Source organism: Octodon degus, unplaced genomic scaffold (assembly GCF_000260255.1).
Source record: "Octodon degus isolate 3935 unplaced genomic scaffold, OctDeg1.0 scaffold00206, whole genome shotgun sequence".
Lineage (NCBI taxonomy): Eukaryota > Metazoa > Chordata > Mammalia > Rodentia > Octodontidae > Octodon > Octodon degus.
Window position 1 is genome coordinate 902,559 of NW_004524782.1, and position 6,196 is coordinate 908,754.

Consider the following 6,196-nt stretch of genomic DNA (forward strand, 5'->3'; position numbering starts at 1 on the left):
TTTTGGTAGAACCGGGGATTGAACTCAGGCCCTTGCGCTTGTCAGACAAGCGCTTATTCTACTGAGCTATCTCCCCAGCCCCAAAATTTTATATTTTGATACAGGGTTTTGTTATGTTGCTAAATTGCTTGGGCTGTGTTCAAACAGGCAACCCTTCTGCCTCCACATCCCAGAATGCTGGGGTTACAGGTGTGCCTGCCCACACCCAGTGAGACATGGTCTTTTGGCCCCTTCTAGCCTGAAGAGTCCAACCAAGTCCTTGCACAAGCAACCCGGTGGGTTGGTGGCAGAGATGAGGTACGAAGATGTTCAGAAAGGTGTCCCCATCCCTCAGTCTGGGCAGGGTCCCACCTTCATAACTGGGGATTGAACTCAGGCCCTTGCTCTTGCCAGGCAAACGCTTATTCTACTGAGCCAACTCCTGGCCCCCATCTTCCTGAACCTAGATCTGTACTCCTGTAGAACAGGGAGGACGCCTTTCGCCTCCTGTGCTGTGTGAGTTGGATGCAGGCCCAGAGTATGTGGCTGTCCCTTTCTGGAAGACAAAGCCCCTCTGGCAGGCACAGTCCTTGCCACCTGCTGTCAGGATTCCTGCCCCACACAGGCTCCCATTGTTATGAAAAAGTCTCCGGGGCACAAACAGGAAGAGAAGGACAGGAAGCTGTGAAGTCCCAGGACTGGAGGAGGGAGGCAACCGAGTAGCCTCCCCTCCTGGCCGGCTTTCCTCAATTAAGGTGTTGGTAGTCAGAATCTCCGGCTCAGCTATGTCATTATTTTCTGTTCCACAGGAAAGCTCTGGGCGGCTGCCTCCTACTCTCCCAAATCCCCAGCTGTCACTCAAGGCAGCTGGTGGTGGCTCTGGGACCGTGGAGACAGCACCATCCCAATTATGTCGCTAACAGGCGCACACAACACCCTGACAATAACGCTGACAGCTACTACTTCCTATGCACGCACTCTGCACAGGGCGTTCTCGGGGATGTTCACACAGTAATCCAGGTAATCCTCCCCAAAGCTCTTGAAAGCTGGTGTTATTTTTTTTTAACTTAAAAAAAATGTTTATTAGCCAGGTGTGGTGGTGCGTGCTTGTCATCCCAGCTACCTGTCAGGAGGTTGAGGCAGGAGGATTGCGAGGTTGAGGCCAGCCTGGGCAACTTAGAGAGAGCCTGTCCCAAAATAAAAATTCAAAAGGCCTGGGAGAGCTTAGTGCTAAAGAGCTTAGTGTGTGCAAGGCCCTGGGTTTAGCTGCCAGGACCACTACTGGAGGTTACTATGACTACACTACTGCTGCTACTAAAATATTTAGTTCTTGATCCTCAGACAGAGACAGTCAAATTAGTAGGTGGTATGTTGTCTCCCCAGCCTCTTTTATTCCATCTTTATCCTAATTTTCTTCTGACATGATCTTGATCACTGTGTACCTTTGGCTGTTATTTTTATTAATGAGTCTTGTTTTCTTTTCCTCTGCTATAATGTTCACCTGTCATTGCCATTGGTATCCTTTGCTATCATCCTCGTTATCCTTTGCTGCTATCTTTGTTATTGTGTATCTTTGGCCGTTGCATTGATTGTTGTAGGTTTTTTTTTTTTGTTTTTGTTTTTTTAATGCTGTGAAGTTCTCACAGATTAGCCGTTGAAGGTGTAGGACGCAGTGGCATTGAGCACATCCACAGTATTGCTGATCTTCCCTGTGGTTGCTGTTGTTTTTAAATTAAGCTTATTGCTACATTTTGGATGTACATAATGATTGCATTCATCACAGGAAGTTTGTATCTCTACATGATGCTTCTTTTTTTTTATTTTTAGGGAAGGGTCTACAAGGTGTTCAGGGTCTCACTACTAGATCGGACTCTAGCGATCCGCCTGTTTACAGCCTCCCAAGAGCTGGGACTACAGGCATGTGCCACCACGCCCAGTCTCAATCGCTGTCTCAGCGTGCCCCGCGGGTGGGGCTGGCACAGCAGGCCCGGGGATCAAACCCCCGGCCCCTGCTCTTACTCACAGGCCCTTTAATCCACTGAGCTATTTGACTGGCCCGCTTACATGATTATTCTTTTTTAAAAAAATTTATTTATGTGTGTGTATGTGTGTGTGTGTGTGTGTGTGTGTGTGTGTGTGTGTCCAGCTCAGCCCACCAGGGGGCGGGGCTGGCTGGCATGTGGTGCTGGGGGATTGAACCGTGGTCCCTGTGCTTTGCTAAGCTTGTTCTAAGTAGGTGCTTTAGACCACTGAGCCATCTCACCAGCCCCACATGATTATTCTTAATTCTTCTTTTTTCCCCTTTCCTTCCCCTCTCTTCAACTCCTCTTCTCCTCCTTATTTACCAAAGTTTTATCTGTACATTTTTCTTCTTTTCATTTTTTTCTTTTCCCTTCCTTCCTCCCTAATTCCCCTTTCCATTTCAGCATTTGTTCCTATTTGATAATACTTGGCATACATTTTGGTTCCGATTTATACTTTGAGTTTCTCATGCCAGAGAGACAATGCTGCAAGTACACACGCATCTTATTTATTTCACCTAAGAGTGTGATCTCAAGGTGCATTCAGTGGAGTACTACTCAGCCATAAAGAAAGACAAACAAGACATTTCTAGAGGTTGCATTGTGCGGTTTTTTGTACATATATTTTATTGTTTTGCCAATGGTATTATGGTAGATTGTGCTTCCCTGTTTTTTTTTTTTTTTTTTTTTTTTTTTTTTTTTTTTTTTGCAGAACCAGGGATTGAACTCAGGCCTTTGCTCTTGCCAGGCAAGCACTTATTCTACTGAGCCATCTCCCCGAAGCTCTTCCCTTTTTTCATTCAAACTATGCTCTTTTTTTTTCATTTTAGTAAGTTAATTTACCCCTCTTTATTTTTATTTATTTGGTACAGGGTCTCACTGCGCAGCTCAGACTCGTAGCAATCCTTCTGTTTTCAGCCTCCTGGTACTGGGATTACAGGCATGCGCCACCACAGCCAGTCTCAGTGGCTGGCTCAGTGCGCCAGGGACAATGCTAGTACTGCATGTGGTGCCGGGCATTGAACCCAGGTCCCTGCACTTGTATAAGCAGGCACTTAGTCCTTGAGCTATCTTGCCAGCCTCTATCTTACCCATTTTAGTGTTCATTTAGTGAACGAAGGAAATTGGATGCAATCACATAACTACCTTTGTATCAAGACGTGGACAAGTCTCCCACTGCCCGCTCCCTGTCTTTTCACTGCCTGTGCCCCCTTCACACAAGCCCCCTGCCCTCCTGGTCCTAGACAACCCCTGATCTGTATCCCACCGCAGTGGCTTTGCCTGGAGCTTCCCTTAGATGTTGGGTGCCTTTCACCTGCACAGTGCTCTTCAGATCCACCCGTGCCTTCGCTGTCTCCATCCATCGTTCACTCCTTCCTGCTGCTGGGCAGTGTTCCATGGTGTGGCTCTTCCACAGCTTGTTTATCTGTTCTTCAGCTGTTGGATGTCTGCATGGTTGCCAGTTTCTGGCTATTGCAGATAATGCTGCTATGAATACTTCTGTACAGACAGATCATTGTGTGGACACATGTTTTCATTACTCTTGGGTAAACACCCGGGAGTAAAATTGCTGGGTCATATGACAGACACATGTTTAACTATAGAAGAAGTCACCAGATGTTTGCTTGTGCAAGTTGTACCACGTTGCGTCTCCAGGGCCAGTGCTCTTTCTACAGCCTTTACGGTTGGATTCATGTTGTCTGGTGCACATCTAGCGTGTTCTTTTAACTGTGATGCCCTCCATGGTGGATAACCACAGATCCTCCCCATGCCTCCCTGAAGAGCGAGCATGCAGCTTTCATCTGATTCCCCCAGCTACAAAGACTCGGCAGTCACTTCTTATTTCTCCTGTGTGACCTGTATAGCCATAATTCTTTGGTGGACACCCAAGTGGGGTTCCTGGGTTCAAGGGCACACGTGCATAGATGCTCAGTTTACAGTGGGGTTACACCCTGGTGGACCCATCATAAGCTGGAGTATTGAAAGTTCAGCAGACTAAAGCACCTGCTTAGGCAGGCACAGGGCTTCATCCCGGGTGTCGTGTGGCTTGCCAGCCCCACTCCTGGGGCACTTTGAGATGGTGATGGAGACTGGGTGTGGTGGTACGCTCCTGTAATCCCAGTGCTTGGGAGGTTGAAAACAGGAGGATCGTTATGAGTCCAATCTACACAACGAGACCCTGTAGACCCTGTACTAAAATACATTTTTTAAAAAAAGCTGGAATACTGAGAGTGTATTTAGCGCACCAGACATCACAGCTCCGCGGCACACAGTGCTTTGGGATTTCCCTTCCCCTCTGCATCCTGGGGCTCACAGGGAGCTGTCCAGCATCGTGAAAGGCAACCTTGCTGCTGACTGCCAGCCTAGGGAAGCCCACGGTTTCAGTTTCTCCTGAATTCGTATCACTTTTGCACCATCACAAGATTGAAAAATTCAAACTTAAGCCTTCTGGGCGTGGGGATCCTGGGGCTCTGCATCCCCGCTGACGCCTGCGTTGTTTCCAAGTTTTAGCCCACCCATCCACTGAATGCAAAATGCTACACTACTTGCAGATGCAGTTCTCAGATAACTAATGTCTCTGATCACCCTTCATGAGTACAATGGGCATTCCTTTCTCTATAAGCCTCCTGTTCGGATCCCTTCTCACTTTTATCACTTTTTTTTTTATCACTTTTTTTTTTCAGAATTTGTTTAAATATTCAAGCCATCAATCCCAGACTAATATTATCATAGACTGCAGATGTCTTCTAACTAAGCCATGCCTGCCCACTTACTCTGTCCCTGGAGTCTTCTGTCCGCTGCAAATGCCTACCTTGGGTATAAATGAACTGAACAGTTCTTTGCCTTTAGATGAGTCTTTCTGATGTTTCATAACTTGTCCCTCAGTAACAAAAATGGCCTCTACCATTATCGGCCACTCCCTGGGTAGCCAAACTTCTCAATTTTTTAAAATTTTTTTTTGGAACAGAGAATTGAACTCAGGCCCTTGCACTTGCCAGGGAAGCACTCATTCCACTGAGCCATCTCCCTGGCCCCATCAACTTTATTTTTTATTTTTTTTTTATTTTTTTTTATTTATTTGAGAGAGAGAGAGAGAGAGAGAGAGAGAGAGAGAGAGAGGTGTGTGTGTGTGTGTGTGGCCAGCTCAGCCCACCAGGGGGCGGGGCTGGCTGGCATGTGGTGCTGGGGGATTGAACCGCGGTCCCTGATGCCTTGCCAAGCTTGTTCCAAGTAGGTGCTTTAGACCACTGAGCCATCTCTCCAGCCCCCCATCAACTTTAGATGTTAAAACCTCATGGTGTTAAGTACCCATCTTATGCCCATTGCAGTGCTGGAGAGGCCAAGGCCCCGAGCAGCAAATGCCTCTAAGGTGCCGTAACTCTGAGTGACAGAGCTGGGATGGGACCCAGATTGCCCCCATCTGTGTTCCCCCTCTATTCCATCATGTACTTCTCCATGAAAGTTCCCAGAAGCAGAAATACCTGTGGAGAGCTTTTATTAAATATAATTTTTTTTTATTTATTTGGCACAGGGTCTTGCTACACAGCTTGGACTCATAGTGATCCTCCTGTCTCAGCCTCCCCAGGGCTGGGATTACAGGCATGCACCAACACACCCCATTTCAGTGGCGGTCACAGCACGCCCAGGCTTCCAGCGCCTGCACGGCGTGTGATACTGGGGATCGAACCTGGGTCTTGGCACTCACCAGCCAGGCACTTAGACCACTGAGCTATCTCCCCAGCCCTTGTGTGAGAGCTTTTAATCATCAATCTTTCGCTCAGTCTTCCTGACAGCCTAAGCTGTAGCTCCTGTTAATAGAGGGGATGGCATTGAGGACCCTAAAAGTTAAAGTGGTAAAACCAGATCTTGCCAATCCCACCCTCTCCGCAGGGTGGCCCAATTAGTCATCCTGCCGTACCCAAAGGGTTGTTCAGGACCCTAGCAGGTACCCGAAAGTGCACAGGCTGCAGCCCTTTCTGTACAATTTGGTGTGGCCAGGCATGCCTGCAGTGTACTTTAAACACCTCTAGATAACTTACAAATATGTGATGCAGGGTTAATCTAGGTAAATAGGTGTTCTATTGCGTGTTGGTTTGGGTGCTGGCGATCAAACCCTGGGCCCCGCATATCATGCAGTCTGCTACTGAGCTATATCCATTTCTCTGGCAGGTTTTTTTTTTAAATTTATTTATTTA

General features: G+C 47.4%; 1 protein-coding gene across 1 annotated transcript in view; it reads right to left on the minus strand.

Moving 5' to 3' along the window:
- Klk12 (kallikrein related peptidase 12) overlaps positions 1 to 6,196 on the minus strand; it is a 19,706-nt gene that overhangs the window by 10,196 nt on the left and 3,314 nt on the right. The gene's annotated exons all lie outside the window — the stretch shown is intronic.